The following is a 17,033-nucleotide window of genomic DNA, read 5'->3' on the forward strand; positions in this document are numbered from 1 at the left end:
TGGTAAAAGGGTGGTTTTTCCATCTTCTTTTACTGGTGGGCTAAGACGCATGTATCAGTTGTATTAGGATGCCATGGCTATAGTGCGGAGTAAGGGAAAACCTAATCTATTTATAACGATGACATGTAATCCAAAGTGGTTAGAGATAACTAATGCTTTGTTGCTTGGACAAATTGCTTATGATCGTCCTGATTTGACTGCTCAAGTATTCCATAAAAAACATGCTGATATGATGCATACATTGTTGAAAAGGAATATGTTTGGGAATATTGCAAGCTAAGTTAGTGTGATTGAGTTTCAAAAGCGAGGGCTACCGCATTCTCATACTTTGCTAATTTTGGAGCACCCTTTTAAACCCTCTGAAGCATGCCATTATGATAGATTTGTTTGTGCTGAGTTTCCTAATAAAGCAAAGTTTTTAGCTTTGTTTGAAACTATCTCAAAATGCAATGTCCATGGTTCTTGCAGTGCAATGAATCCTAAGAACCCTTACATGCGCAATGGTCGATGCACTAAAAAATTCCCTCGGAGGTTTGGGAATGTAACAACTATTGATAGCTATGGCTCTCATGTTTATAGAAGACGAGATGATGGAAAGACGGTCACAATAAAGGCTAATACCATTGATAATCGATCCATACAATCCTTACTTGAGTAAAAAATACAATGCACATATAAATGTTGAGGTATGCTCAATGGTGGCACTGTTAAGTATTTGTATAAGTATATATACAAGGGACATGATCGTGCAACCATTAAATTTTTTGTGTGAAACTTAGGGTTAAATGGTACAACCTTTCGTGAAGTGGATGAGATCGAGAGTTATTTAGATGCACTGTATGTTTCTACTTCAGAAGTGTATTGGCGAATATATGACTATGCATTGCACAATGAGAAGCCTGATATACAGCGGTTGCAGGTGCACTTGCCTGATGAGAATTATGTGGTGTTTCAAGATACAGACAATATATCAGATGTTATGCAGAATGAAGGTATCATGAAAAATACTCTTACGGAATGGTTTGTGTGCAATCGTATTCATCCAGAGGCTCGAGCTATTCGCTATCAAGACTTCTTTGGTATATTGGGTGTGGAATGCACAACGAAAGTTATGGATGAAGAGAAAGCGTGGAAATACATGTGGTCAAGTATACTTTGTGCCACCCACATCTAGTGAGTGTTATTACTTGTGAATGCTCTTGATAGTATCTCGAGGATGTATGTCTTTTGATGATTTGCGTACTGTTGGCAATGTGGTATACAACACCTTTAAGGAATCCTGCATTGCAAAGGGCATGTTAGAGGGTGATGATGAGTGTGCTATGTGCTTGGAAGAGGCTGCATTTGTACAAATTGGTGCCCCGTTGCGTGCTTTGTTTGCTACAATTTTGGTCTTTTGTGAGCATGCGCAGTCTGGTCAGCTTTGGGATAGGTTTATGTCACCAATGGTGGAGAATATTTTGTATAAGTTACAGCTAGAGCATATGCATATATCTTCTACAGTTCTACAACAAGAGGCATTAAAGAGGGATTTATTGCATCTTCAGGATCTTTTACAATATCATAGGCGAAGATTCTCTGACTTTGATGGATTGCCAGAACCTCATCGAACAGATGCTCGGTTGTGTGCTATTCCTCTTTTAGAAGATGAATATGCATATGATATACTAGAGCAATGTAGAGTTTGTGTTTCTATGGAGGCAATGTTGAATGACGAACAGAGAGTTGCATATAATGCAATTATAGGTGCCATCGGTGGAAACTCTGGGGATGTTTTTTTTTGGATGGTCCTGGTGCGTCTGGAAAGACATTTCTTTACCAGTGTTTGCTTGCTAGGTTGCGTAGTGATTGTCATATAGCATTACCAACAACATCATTTGGCATTGCTACTTTGCTTCTACAGGGCAGTCGTACTACTCACTTGAGGTTTAAAATTCCATTGGATTTATGTAATCAATCCACCTGCAATATTTCTGTGCAGAGCAATCTTGCTCAACTGTTCAAACAATCGAGCCTTATTTTGTGGGATGAGGCTCCCATGATGCACAGATTTGCATTTAAAGCTGTTGATAGAACTTTAAGAGATATTATGAGCTATGATAAACCATTTGGTGGAAAGGTCACTTTGCTTGGGGGTGATTTTAGACAAATCCTGCCCATCGTGATGAAGGGCTCCCGTGAAGATATTGTTAATGTGACACTATGTTACTCTCATTTATGGCAATATGTTAAGGTGCTAAGGTTGTCTAGGAATATGAGGATGTCAACCACTAGTGGTATAATGGATAATGGTTTTGTTGGTTGGATTCAAGGGATAGGGGATGGAGTGGGTATTACTGAGAATTGTGATAAGTTGCATATTCCATCTAGCATGGTATTGAAAGGGTGCTCTATTGAAACCTTGGTTAATAGTGTGTATGGTGAAGTGTCCACGGTGAGAGACTTTGGAGCATATTTCAGTGAGCGTGCTATACTTGCAGGTGCAGAATACAAAGGTGGCTTCTTTGAATCATTGTGCATTGCAATCGATGCCAGGAGAAGTTATACCGTACTGTAGTGCGGATTCAATTGCAGAGACGGGTGATAGCTCATTTTTATACTTTGTAGAGTATTTAAATACACTAGAACTTGGAGGTGGATTTTCTCCTCATCAATTACTGCTATTCTACTTAGAAACTTAAATCTAGCAAAAGGTTTATGTAATGATACATGGTTGATATATAAGGCATTCAATAAAAAGGTGATAGATGTTGAGATAATAACAAGGACAAATGTAGGGGAACAAGTTTTTATTCCTGGGATCACTTTTATTCCTAGCACCTTACAATTTCCATTTGCTATGAGGCGGAGGCAATTTCCTATTTGACTGGCGTTTGCTATGATGATCAATAAGTTGCAAGGCGTCTATTGTTGGTCTTTACTTAAAGACACCAGTATTTATACATGGACAGTTGTATGTTGCATTTTCAAGGGTGAAATCCTCATGCGGTGTGAGGGTCTTATTGGATGAGGATGAAGCACTGTGAATGTCATGACGAACATTGTGTACAAGGATGTACTTCAGAAGATACAATAAGGTGCATTGTTTTTTTGTAGAGATGCATACAGAGATGAATTTTTTGGAGGGTGGAATGATATACTTGCATTTTTATAGATATGTATCTACTGAATTTTGATGGCTTTGTAGTTCCTACTTGGTGTATATGTGCAATGGCCTTTGTGCTATATTCGGTTGGCATATACTCAATGGTAATTGAGTATATATTTCCTACACTGTATATAGGTATTTCCTTGACTTTTGTAGATGCCTACTCCAAGCTAAGGTTATTATCTAGCGTTTGAGTATCAGAAGGAACTGTAGTGTATCTTGCGCACGGTGACAACGCATGATATTATAAGAAGAACGCTTGCAAGGGTCATTGAGCATTCATATGATGATGTCAATATAGAGATTTTACTTCTAGTTTTTATTGCGATGGTGCATTGTGGGTATACTTAGTGTTTTCGAGTGCATATGGGTGAAGCTGAGTAGGAAAAGAGGTTTTGATGATCTCACACTGATAGAATACCGAGGGGGTGGCCGACATAGGAATTTAAGGACCTCGATTATTTTGTGATGCTACATCAAGCTGTGACAATGTCTGCCGAGTGGTTTGCAAATGTTAAGCTAGGTATTATTATTCCAATATTTGTCAATTGTTAGATGTGTTCATGTTTATGTTGTGGGCTTTTAAAATTTTAGGCACAAGAAAGAGAGGAAAGACTATCATGTCCCTTGTACCATCACCAGGATGAAGAGTGGCAATGGAACTTGCTTCACATGGGCATGCTGTGTTGGAGAATGGAATTTTTTCTAGTGATTCCTCAAAGAAAAGAAAGCTTCATTTTGGTTAGGCCCCATGGAAAGTTTCAACATTTTTATAGCACACTACAAGGATATCAGGCCATAGCGACGCCGATTAGTGATGATAAATAGCGGCGTCGCTATTTGCGTCGCGCAAATAGCGACGGTACCCAGAGAAAAAAAGCGGGCCGAAACCCGAGCGCATTTCATTTCGCACATTCACGAAAGAGAGTGAAAGGGAGAGCGACGAGAGAGAGAACGACCGTCTTGCTGGGAGGGAGAGAAAGAAGGCTTCTCACCGCCACCGCCGCCGTTCGCGAAGAAGAGGAGGAGGTGTACAGAGGACAAAAGAATCTGCCGTCGCGAAGAGTAGCCACCGAACCCTTCTTCGAGTCTTTACGGTGAGTGCATTCTCTCTCTCTTTTACTTATTTTTTGTATAATTTGTGTATATTGAGAGAGGGAGAGGAAATGAGAGAGAAAGAGAGGGAGAGGGAGGGGGAGAGAGAGAAAGAGAGGGAGGGGGAGAGGGAGAGGGAGAGGGAGAGGGAGGGGGAGAGAGAGAGAGAGGGAGAGGGAGGGAGAGCGCATTCTCTATCTCTTTTACTTGTTTTTTGTATAATTTGTGTATATTGAGAAAGGGAGAGGAAATGAGAGAGAAAGAGAGGGAGAGGGAGAGGGAGGGAGAGGAAATGAGAGAGGGAGAGGGAGGAAATGGGAGAGGGAGGGAGAGAGAGAGAAAGAGAGGGGGAGGGAGAGGGAGAGGGAGGGAGAGGAAATGAGAGAGGGAGAGGGAGAGGAAGACATTAAACATAATAGGAAAATGAGAGAGGGAGAGGGAGGGAGAGGAAATGAGAGAGAGAGAGGGAGGGAGGGAGACATTAAACATAATAGGGAAATGGGAGAGGGAGAGGCAGAGGGAGAGGAGAGAGAAAAAAATGAGAGAATGAGAGGAGAGAGAAAATATATTAAACATAATAGGGAAAGAAAGAAAGAGAGGGTGAGGGTGAGAGAGGGAGAGGAGAGGAAGAGACAAAAGGAAATGAAAGAGTGAGAGGAGAGAGAAAAAGGAATGAGAGAGAGAGAGGATAGAGAAAAGGAGAGAAAAATCATTAAACCTAATAGGGAAAGAGAGAAAGAGAGGGTGAGGGTGAGGGAGGGAGAGGAGAGAGAAAAAGAGAGAAAATCATTCATCCTAATAGGGAAAGAGAGAAAGAGAGGGTGAGGGTGAGGGAGGGAGAGGAAATGAGAGAGGGAGAGAAAGAGAGAAAATGAAATAAGACCTTACAATAAGCTCATCCTAGGCTCATAGGGGTTAGGCCGATCCTCAACAAACCTAAGGGATATATGGCTAGAGAACCCTAGCACACTTGTGCTTCCTAGCGTAATGTTCTTCCTACAAAGAGACATCTCATACATGGGGCTTGTCCTAGCCTCCACCACGCAAGTATACAACGAAGGCAATCAGCCTATCAGTTAGAAAAACATTCATTTTTCATAATGTAAATCCAAAAATAACTTTGGATATTCCACAAAAATCAATCTCTTCTTAAAAAGACAAATACAAAAAACTAAAATAGCATCATTCATATGCTTCACAAAACTAAAACAGCATCACCACAAGATCTCTTAGAAAACTCATATTCAACTATCAATTTAAATTTAAAAATATAATATAATATCACTTGCAAGGAATGACACTCTTTTATCATTAACCCTCTTTCTTCCTTATAATAGTCTTAGAAACAAATTTCTACTCTAACAAGCATATATTTGAGCATAATAACTATTTTAAGCTGTATTCCATGAGTAGTAGTAGTATATATGCAACCATCAAGCTAGAGATCATACTTTGGTATCCGTGGAGATCCCAATCTCATGCCCCCATAGAGATTGTAGTGTGCAATAGTGTGGAGAGAAGGTGGGTGAGTTGTAAATGGTAAAGGAGAATTCTATTGATGATGGAGAGAAGATGAGGTGAATCGCCAATTCTATTCTTAGTGAGTGCAACCTACCCATAATATGGCATCCATGATCAATTGAAATCAGTAAGACTTTGAAATCCTACCTCAAGTATTATAACTATTGTTTTGTGGTGGATTTTCTTGCCATAATTCAATGTCAATTTGTGCTTGTGTTTTCCACGGTGTGTTGACTATGGGTGTCAAATTCTCTAGTCAGATCTCTCTCTCTTTCTCCTCTCTCTTCTCTCAACCCTTCTCTCTCCCTCAATCTTTCCTCTTTCTCTCTTCCTATATTCTCCCTAAATCCTTCTATCTCCCCCTATCTCTTTTCTCTCTCTATCTCTCTTTCTATTTCTACCTCTCTCACTTGTCTCCTCTTCTTTTCTAGCTTTACTCTCTCCCTAACTCTTGTCTCTCTCTTCATCTCTATATAAGCAGTCGTAGTCGTGGTCGTGGTCGTGGTTGTAGTCATAGTCGTAGTTGTGGTCGTCGTGGTTGTGGTCATAGTCGTGATCATGGTCATTGTAGTCATGGTTGTAGTCATCGTAGTCATAGTCGTAGTCGTAGTCATGGTCATGGCTGTGGTCGTAGTCGTAGTCATAGTCATAGTCGTAGTCGTAGTCGTAGTCGTAGTCGTAGTTGTAGTCGTAGTCATAGTCATAGTCATAGTCATAGTCGTGGTCGTGGTGATTGTGGTCGTGGTCGTGGTCGTGGTCGTAGTCGTAGTCGTAGTCGTGGTCATGGTCATAGTCGTGGTCATGGTCATCGTAGTCGTGGTCGTCTCGTGGTCGTGGTCATGGTCATGGCCATCATAGTCGTAGTCGTAGTCATGGTCGTGGTCATGGTCGTAGTCGTAGTCATGGTCATAGTTGTAACGTAGAAAAAGAGAGAGAGATGGAAGAAGAGGATAACAATTTAAGAAAGAAAAGAAAAGAGAGAGATGGAAGGAGAAGAGAACAATTTAAGAAAGAAAAAAAGAATGATAACAAAAACAAAATGTTTGTCGTAACGTAGATAAAATGGCAAATGATGAAGGTCCTGTTGTTCAAGATCGCGAGGCGTATCTTAATCAGTGTGTCCCATGTCCTTACTCTCAATGCAAGCAAGTAATTAGGCAAAAACATCGATTGTCTATAGAACACATACGATGATTTGGCGAGTTTCAATCTGAGATCATTGATCAGGCGATTGTGGGTTTTCAGCAAACGGTAAGAAAAGTTAATATCAATCATGCATTGTACTCGTAAGCTAATTGAATACGATATACAATAAGATTGGGTCTGGTTAGCAAATTTTCTATCCAGGGAGGTGACGTCTCGTCCCAAGGAGGAGTGCACCCTTTGCGGCCAATTAGAAGAGTTTGTGGGCGTGCAATGGATGGAGTGTATGAGCCAATCCACCACTTGCAAGGCACTGCATAATCTATACCGTCAATGCCAAAGGAAATAGATAGCCTTCAAGACCTACCTACAATCTTGGAGACTGAGATGGAGGCAATGATCGATGCATTGATTTCCACGGATGTCGAGACTTCTGATCCCCTTAGAGAGGAAGCATCCATACCATTATATGATGGGTGCCAAGTATCTCACCTGAAGACACTGCAAGTGTGTAAGTAAAATACGGGTGGAGCGATGTGAGTGTGACCGAGTTGTTTAGGTACCTTATACATACGCTTCGTTGATTTCTTTTTGGTACTATTATTAAAAACATTTGTGCTTTTTCAAGGTGTTTTATGATTTTTTTCAAGTTATTGAAATATCATATATTACCACCTGCAAATACCATGCCTGAGTTTCGTGATGATGCACGACATGTTTTACAAAAGCTTGGCATGGACTACAACAACATCCATGCATGTATCAACGATTGCATACTGTTTAAAGGAGAATACGAGACTATGGAGACATGTCCAAAGTGTGGTGCTCAGAGGTAGTATCGACAGGACTTGCAAGGGCAAACCATCCCTCAAAAAGTTCTCAGACACTTTCTGCTTATCCTCTGCATAAACCACATGTTTCGTACGTTCGGCATGGCGAGCTTGACAACATGACATGCGCAGAATAGGTCTACGGATGGAGTTCAAAAAATATCAGAGAATTCACGCGCATGGAGCCACATTGACTCTACCTTTCCAAGCTTTTCTCGAGAGCCAAGGAATCTTCAGTTCAGTCTTGTAATGGATGGCGTAAACCCATTCGGTCTGCGCTCAACTTCTTACTGTGTGTGGCCTATAGTCCTTGTCAACTACAATATCCCTCCATGGCTTTCTACGAAGAAAGGACATCTCATCCTTAGCTTACTCGTTCTCCCCGGCCACTACAAAGTCAAAAATATGGACGTGTATCTTCGTCCATTAGTCGATGAGGTTAAGATTTTGTGGGAGAAGGGGGTCACCGTGCAAGATATGAGCAAGCGCGATGGTCGACGGTCCGTCAATATTCGAGCCATTCTCATGTGGACGATGCATGACTTTCCAGGATTCGGAGAGTGCTCTGGTAAATAGGCTTCCATTCTCATTTGTAGTATCTATATTTTATCTTGTTCAAGCTTGTATTCACTAGGTCGTGGTGTTGGAACAAGTCTGGTTACCTCAGGTTATCATGCATGTCAATTGTGCGGGCCACAGTTAGACTCTCGAAGGTCATGAACCATAAAGAAGATGGTATATCAAGGACACGCTGCTTTCTTGCCAAAGGGTCATGAACTCAGGGAAGGTTTTATTGGATGACCTCCAACACGTATGAATACCGCAAGCTGGTACGAGATAAAAATGGTCCACACGGAGTCACATCCAAACGGAATGCAGCGGTTCTCAGTTTTTTACGAGTTGCCATATTGGACCCATTTACAGGTCAACCACTTGTTGGATCCCATGCATATTTTCAAGAATATGGGCAGCTTGCGATGGGACCACATCACAAGAAAGAGAGACACTATAGGGGCACGAATGGATTTGAAGGAGGTAGGCAAGATGGAGGTGCTTTGGCCGCAATCAAGTACTGATGGTCGCGTGCAGCTACCTCGCACTCCTTGGGTTTTATCCACTAAAGAAGAGCGCATTGTGAAGCAAGTAGCCAAGTCTATCCGCACTCCGATGGATATAATGCGTTCTCTCAAGTCTACATTTTCTAAAGACGACCAATTATTAGGCCTAAAAACCCATGACTGGCATAAGATATGTCAGGTTTGTACTACGAATGGATTGTAATTGGCGTGCACATTTTGCTATTTGGAGTGTAGCCATTGTTCATAATGCTTTCTCATTTGTGGCCGTTTGTACTACTGATCGCGATCGCAGGATGCCTTACTTCAAAAATACGCGAGGCCATTTACAGGTTGTTGACTTTGGTGCAATGGATCTCACAGAAGGATATTAAGACATCCTCTATTGAATCCATGAGGCGGGGAGTAGTGGAGACAGTCTGTCTCTTTGAGAAATACCTGCCTACCAGCATGCTCATGATACAAATTCACCTTCTTGTGCATCTTGTAGATGAAGTGGAGATTGTTGGACCTGTTCATACACGATGGATATTCTTCTTGGAGCGCTTCATGAAAACCTTGAAAGGCTTTGTGCGACAACAAGCTCGGCCAGAAGATAGCATGGTTGAAGGTTGGTTGGTGTCTAAGGTGCTAGTGCATATTTCACAATGGCTACCAACGGTGGATCCAGAGAACAAAATGCTATGGTCCTCGCTAAAGGATGATGATAGACTGATCCGAGATGTGGTGGTTGGAAATGAGGTAGAAAAAAGAATGGATGCTGCAATGGAGGAGAATGTGAATCGCTTTTGTATGTTGCACCATGCCTCTATGGAGACGTGGCTCGCCAAGTACCAGATCTCTAGGCAAGATCGAGAGGAAGCGAGATCTGAATTTCGACATAGTACGCATCATCGACCGATTTAATATCCCAAGGGCATGGAGGAGATGTCGTTGTTCATGTCAACGCAATGGTTGCATGGAGCTTTGACCGTAACGTCTCGCGAAGGGGTACAGGTCTCAATGGAGGAGTGAAAATTCTCGAGGGAATGTAGTCTAAAGGTGATGAGGTGTTTAAGATTTGTCGTATCTATATTTTATATACGACAACTAATTTGAGTGTTTCAATGTACAGTACAAAATATATAGTGCAGCGTGGTCGCGCAGACGACATTCTCATGTGGAGCGTATTGATAAAATGTGCTCCACAATGGACTATGGTATCATGGCAAGGTTCGAGCAGAAGAGCTGGCAACAAGCAACGGATCCAAACACGGTTATAGATGAGATGGAGTATTTTGGGAACTTGCAAAGTATTGTTACGGTGGATTACCGTAGCTTCTCCATGATACTATTCGATGTGCAGTGGTTCAAAGTGGTACTTGAAGGAGCTAGAGCAATAGTTCGATGAGGTCCATCTAGATTTCTTGAAATAGATTCCAAAAAAAAAGGACAGATTTGCGCGACACCTTTGTGTTGCCAGCCCATTGTGAACAGGTGCATGAACTCATTTGTTTGTTAATTGTATTACATCATGGTACATGTCATAATAGTTTAAACTCTCTTGTACGTGTTTGTGAATATGTAATCTTCTATCCAAACCCCCGTCAACCTTGATGGTGGTATGTTATACCTTCATCTTCCCAAAGTGCGAGAGTATATGATCAAAGCGATGTTCTAAGCATAGATGAGGACAATATGCAAATAGAGGGGTCGATATTGCAAGGGGTGGAGGCCACCAAAAGCTTGGAGCCAGCATCGGCTAACAATGATGGAAATACAGGAGTCCAAGAATTCTTTGAGAACGAGGTGGACTCATCCTTTTGTGGTGATATGTCTATCGACCTTCCAGTATATGCGGAGTTGTGTCAAGAGATTAACATGGAACTATAGAATACTTCATACTTGGAGCATCCACTTACTCAATTCATTGACTAATCGCTTATAAGAATACATAAGATATGCATTTTAAGTGAGATCATTTTTTTGGGATTTATATTACCGTGCTTTGTATGATTTAAATTGATTATGCTAACATCATTTTTTGTCTGTGCAAGTGACATTTTCAGGATGAGTCGAGGGATGAGTGATGAGAAGTTGTAGGAGAACTTTACATACATGTCTCCAGATCAGATCACGAGATTCAGAGACATGGCAGACGAGGAGCTATCTCGGATATCATCATGCCGCTCTGCTAGATCTAGTTTGACGCAATCAGATGCTTCAGTTTCGAGCAGACGAGGTCAACGCTCCAGACTTGGGCCAGACAGAGGGAGTGCTTCAGGGTGAGGGGGATGCTGTAGAGATACGAAGGCAGTGAGCCCGCAGTTGACACGGGATACATGTGCGACTTCTCGCTCTCGTGGCGGTTCCAGGGAGCGTGGCTCAGGCTCAAGTGGATGTTGTGGAGACACGGACATGGTGTCTCCATCTCGTCGTTTTACTGGAGTTGCTCACCTCCAGGATTTGTCACACCTGTGGGGATGTCTACTCCAGTTACTCCGGCTTTTGCTCAGGGGTCTCTTGGATATGCCCAGGAGCGTGGACGCAGGTAGGAGAGGACCCATCTTAGGTATACCCCAGAGGGATATGCCTATCTTGTCGATGATAGGTCAGGAGCCATCATTATGAAGGATGAGGAGAGGAGGGTGATGGTTCGCATGAGAGAGTTGTGCCAACAAGTTTTTCGGCACAACATCTTAGATCATTGGAAGAACATACCGAAGGGGAGCAAGGACTACATAGTAGCATCCTTGCATGAGGATTTTCCGGTTCCAGCCTGATTAGATGGATTTTCTACGGGCCGGATGATGGACTGCATGCGTGCATATATGTCACACAGATGATTGAACGTAGGCAAGGTACTCAAGAGTGGGGCTGCAAAGCGCGAGTGGCTAGACACGAACGACTGGTGCCGACTGAGGGAGGAGACTACATATTCTCCAGGACGTTGTCATATAGCTACGCATCCGAGGTGTGAAATCCACCAAAAAGTTGTGTGTGTGACATTTGTTACTTTGTACATACTTAGTCCTTGCGTTTGCATTTTGTTTTGCATGGACAGATCATTGCAAAGGGTAGTCTATCAGAGAAGAGGATGAAAGTGACGAGTGGGAGAAAATTGGTGACGAGGTGATGAGTTATGAGAGCCCTGATGAATCAGCAGAGAGAACAGAGGGGATAGAAATGTGTTACTTGAGGATGAGACGATGGGTGTTTGGAATGCAAGCCAATGTTTTTTTTGTGATGTTGTACTTGATGGCTCTATAGAAGGTTGTGTTGAGCATATGTACAAACATCATGGTTTTTTCATTCCAAGTTCAGAATTTCTCAAAGATCCTTGTGGAATGCTGAATTATCTTGGCTTGAAGGTAACAAGGGGTTTTGTTTACTTGTATTGTGATGATCGAGGAAAACAATTCCAAAGTTTGGAGGCAGTTCGAAAGCATATGATATCAAAGAGCCATTGTAAGCTACGATACGAGGATGGGGACATAGATGAGGAGTTAGAGGACTTTTATGATTTCAGTAAACAGCTACACGTTTCAAGAGGATTCCCAAATTGTGGCTGTTGATGAAACCCCTACACCCTGGCACTTAGTGGGAGCTCAGAATTGGTCATTCGATGTGATATGGGAGAAAAGCAATCCACCAAAATTCTAGGCTCTCGGGAATTCTGCTATTATGGGAAGGGCCGCTTTTCTGGTCAGAAAGAGGCATGTTGTAGGCCGCCTGGGGGAAGAAAAGCAACGAAAAACAGGGGATCTAGATGGCACAGAATTGAAAATTGTTTTTGGGGGGAGAGAAACGAAACGCGGGAACACTATTGGAAAAACAAGGCAACAGTTTTGTGACATATCAACTTGGAGGACATTACTGTGAAGAGAAGTCGAGATGAAGAAAAGCTGATGGAGTTGCAGTCAAAGAGGGGCGAAGTTGTTGCAGAGAAGACGATGATTAGTGTTAACAAGAAGAAGATCAACCGTCAGACAGGCAATCGAATTTCGTTTGGTACTGGTACCTGCAAAACGATGATGAAGATGAAAAAGATGACTTCGACGTGTGCGGAGAGTGATGAAGTAACGGCCAATCTGCTTGTTGTGAAGAAGAGGGTGGCAGATGGATCGTGGGCACTCTTTCCACCCATCACCAAGAGGATGAGAGATGACAACAGGATCAAAAAGGAGATTTCTCGGCTAAGTCTGTCACGCCATGCCTTTCCATGAGACTTTTTCTTCCATCCCTTCTGTAATTCCACAGCTCTTTCGGTCGTCTCTGTATGTTCTCCTAATCCATCCGGTCATCATCAGAAAGACCAAAAGCACAGTGAGAAGAAGGGATGCCTGTACACATGCCTCAGCTTTGCTGTTGCTTCTGCTGTTATGAAATTTTCGAGTGCTACCTCAACATGTTGAGATGCTATTGCACGTAGACAGCTATCATAACATTGTTCTGTTGCTCTGTGTGAACATCTTCCAGGTCCTGATTTTCCAACTGGTGGCTAAATTCTTGGCTCTCTTGGTATTATTGAGATATACAAAAGTGGTAAAGATAAACTGATAATACGGGAGGTTGCTTTCGATCTGCTGGGGGATTCCTGGTGCTATTGCAGGGAGCATTTAGAGCCCATGATACCCATGACACAGTAGATGGTGGGTCTGTTATATGGTCTTTAAAGTTGGATGAGTCAGATCTGTAATAATTGAACAAGGTACAGACCTATGTAGAGACAATGGAGAGACATGATGCAAGCCTGACCTCTTTGCATTTGGCATGGACTTAAAGCTGGTGCAGATATCAAGGAGATGAAGGATAAGAATCCTGTTGACATCTATATGTCCTCCTTTCCTTCAAGGTTCAAAGAGGAGGTACTCTCTTGAAAGTGGCTATAAACTATTCCGTTTTACTACAAATGACTCTGTTTACATGAACTCAAAGCTATAATTTAATTGGCCATTCTATTCTAAGTCAGCTTACCAAAGTATAGATTTCGGAAAAGTGCTTGAACAACAGAAAAAAATCAGGCTTATTGAACAGGCTTCTGTTTGTTCATCACATCACTTTGACATTATGTATATGCGTGGATTTTGGACACACCTAAACATCTTCTTAGCATGACTCATTGTTCGAAGCTTTAATTGAGACTAAGCTGCACTTGCACTGCGTAGACTAGAATTGATCTTTTCCTTTTGGGAAAACTCTCAGATGCATGTTAAATCAGTAATTTTTACATTCAATATGAAGAGTCTGGAGTTTACTGTTGCATAACCTGATCTCGCTTAATTGATCTTATATCTTGGAATTTCTCAAGAATCTTTGTGGTCGCGACTTTGCTTTTGAAAACCCTTCGACAACGTTGGAGTCAATAGTGTGAGGCGGTGAGGGCACGACTAGAGATCGGAGTGGTCCATCATCTTAGGAGTGGCGGCCACAGGACATATCTGGAGAACTTTGTAAGTTTTTCTTTTGTTTTGCTTGTTTATTTTTTTGCAATATTATTTGTACTGACAATCATGTTTCTAACAGTTAATATTTTGTTTTCTTTGCAGCACTCCATTACAAATCGCGATCCGACCGGCCTTGAGACTCGATATGCAAAGAAGCACGGCCTCACTACATTGATCGACCGATTGTATAGACGCAGCGGCCTTGTAAGTCACTCATCTTTCTTGTCCGTAATTACCATGTTTAATTAGAATGCATTATTGTATGGTGGACTGATGTATTGTTGTTTCTTTTTTTACAGAGTCTGTTCGATGCTCCTTTGCGATGGGACGAGCTTTCGGATGGCGAGGATATGTAGCTCGCCCTTGGATCCCTAGAGCTCACACACCTTTCTTTTTTGGTTGCTTGATATGTATAGACATTTTCTATGTAGTAGTGATATCTTGTCATGATTGTACCAGTCACTTTCATTATGCGATCATGTATTTATTTCATGTATCAGTGTTATGATTTTAGTATACTTTGTTTTTGTTTAAACGAGCATTATACATAGTGCAGAAACTATTTTGTATGGCCCAAACAATTTTTTTTTCCTTATTACCGTCACTATTAGCGTCGCAAATTTACTGCTCGTGTCATTATTGGCATCGTTATTAGCGTCGCAGAGCGTCGGTATCAGCGTTGTTATTGGCATCGGTATCAAAATGCGACACTAATACCGACGCCAATAACGACATTGATACCGACGCCAATAACGAAGTTGATACCGACGCCGATACCAACTGCTCTATGGTGTCGCCAATAACGATGCTTTTTGCGACGATGGGGGCAAATTTTGTTATTTACATTTTTGTCACTTTTAATGTCGGTATAATGCCTATATCTTGTAGTGGCATTTGGATGTAGATGCATAGGTATAATCAAGAAGTGACACTTTGTGATTTCTTAATACTTGGATTTATGGTGCAAAGTTATCAGCTCTGGAGAAAGCTTTGGTTTTGGGTTTTGCTTCACCTATGTGGATTGTTAATACTGCTGAGAGTCTATATTTGATGCTTGGATATGCTTAGACTTTGTGGTTTATTTCAGCGTAGCAATGCTATTTCTGATTATAACATCGAATGATCATGTAGAGCTACTTCTAGCTATTGCGCAGAGCAAGTATGGATGCAGCTGCAATATTGGTACATGGTCATTGCATGTATATATATAAGTCTATGTACTCCTAGATGCATGTTTGGCCTTTTGTACATGCATGTAAGAGAGAGAGAGAGAGAGGGAGAGAGGGAGGGAGAGAGTGAGTGAGTGAGTGTGAATAGAGGAGGGGAGAGGTGTAAAAGGGGTGAGAGATAGAGTAGAGGAGAGGGGTAAAAGAGGGGAGAGAGAAAGAGGTGACAAGGGGGGAGGGAGAAAGAGATAGAGGTTGTGGAGGGAGAAGAAAGATAACAAGGGAAGAGGGAGGGAATGAGCATGATAGATGTGAGAAAGAAAGATGGGTAACAAATATACGAGAGAAGAGTCGCAAATGGAGGGGGGGTGAAGATAGGTAGGGAGAGGGAGGAAGAGGCAAAAAATAGTGAGAATGATTCGAGATAGAGAGAATATGGTAAGCAAGCATATAATTTCTTACACTCAAGGGTACAAAATATGCATTTTGTATGTCTTTTGTTTATGGTTTGGTGCAATGTTATTTCCCATTAAAACATCTAAGGATCGTATAGAGCTACTTCTAGATATCATGCAAAGTATGTATGGATAAAGTTTATGAGTTTGGTGTATAAAATGCATTATATACATATGTGAGTCTCTCTACACCTAGATGCAAATGCATGTCTATCCTTTTATGCATGTGTACATGTGTGAGAGAGAGAGAGAGAGAGAGAGAGAGAGAGAGAGAGAGAGAGTGTGTGTGTGTGTGTGAGTGTGAAAAGATAGGGAGAGATGTAAAAATTGTGTGGGAGAGGGGGTCACAAACAAAAGAGAGGAATAAACTAGGGGAGGGAGGAATAGATTGTGGATATACTCAGCGTTTTCAAGTACATATGGGTGAAGCTGAACATGATAAGAGGTTTTGACGATGTCACACTGATAGAGTATCAAGAGAGTGGGCGATGTATGAATCTAAAGATCTCGACTGATTTGTGACGTTGCATCAAGCTATGATAAAGCTTACCGAGTGGTTTGCAGATGTTAGGCCAGGTATTGTTGTTTTAATGTTAAGTAGTCTTTGTTGGTTGTTAAATGTGCTTACATTTATGTTGTGGACTTCTAAAATTTTAGGTGCAAGAAAGAGAGGAAATACTATCATGTCCCCTGTACCATCAACAAGATGAAGAGTGGTGATTGGACTTGCTTTGCCTAGCCATGCTATATTGGAGAGTGAAAATTTTCCTAGTTATTTCTCAAAGAAAAGAAAGCTTTGTTTTGGTTAAACCCTATAGGAAGTTTCAAAAATTTTGTAGTGTTTGGATGTAGATGCATAGGCACAATCAAGGAGTGACACTTTGTGGTTTGTTGATACTTGAAATTGTGGTGCAAGGTTATTGGCATAGTCTCTAGAAGAAACTTTGGTTTTAGGCTTTGCTTCACCTATGTGGATTATTAATACTGAGAGTTTGCATGTAATGCTTAGACAAACTTAAACTTTGTGGTGTGGCTCATACATATTTCATTTGTGGTTCGTTTCACTGTAGCAATGTTATTTCTCATTGTAGCATGCAAGGATCATCTAGAGCTACTTCTAATTGTTGTGCAGAGCAAGTATAGATACAAGTTTACAAGTTTGGTGCATGGTCA

The sequence above is a fragment of the Lygodium microphyllum genome, chromosome 1 (genome assembly GCF_053477565.2).
Source record: "Lygodium microphyllum isolate KBCC chromosome 1, Lygodium_microphyllum_v1.1.10, whole genome shotgun sequence".
Taxonomy (NCBI): domain Eukaryota; kingdom Viridiplantae; phylum Streptophyta; class Polypodiopsida; order Schizaeales; family Lygodiaceae; genus Lygodium; species Lygodium microphyllum.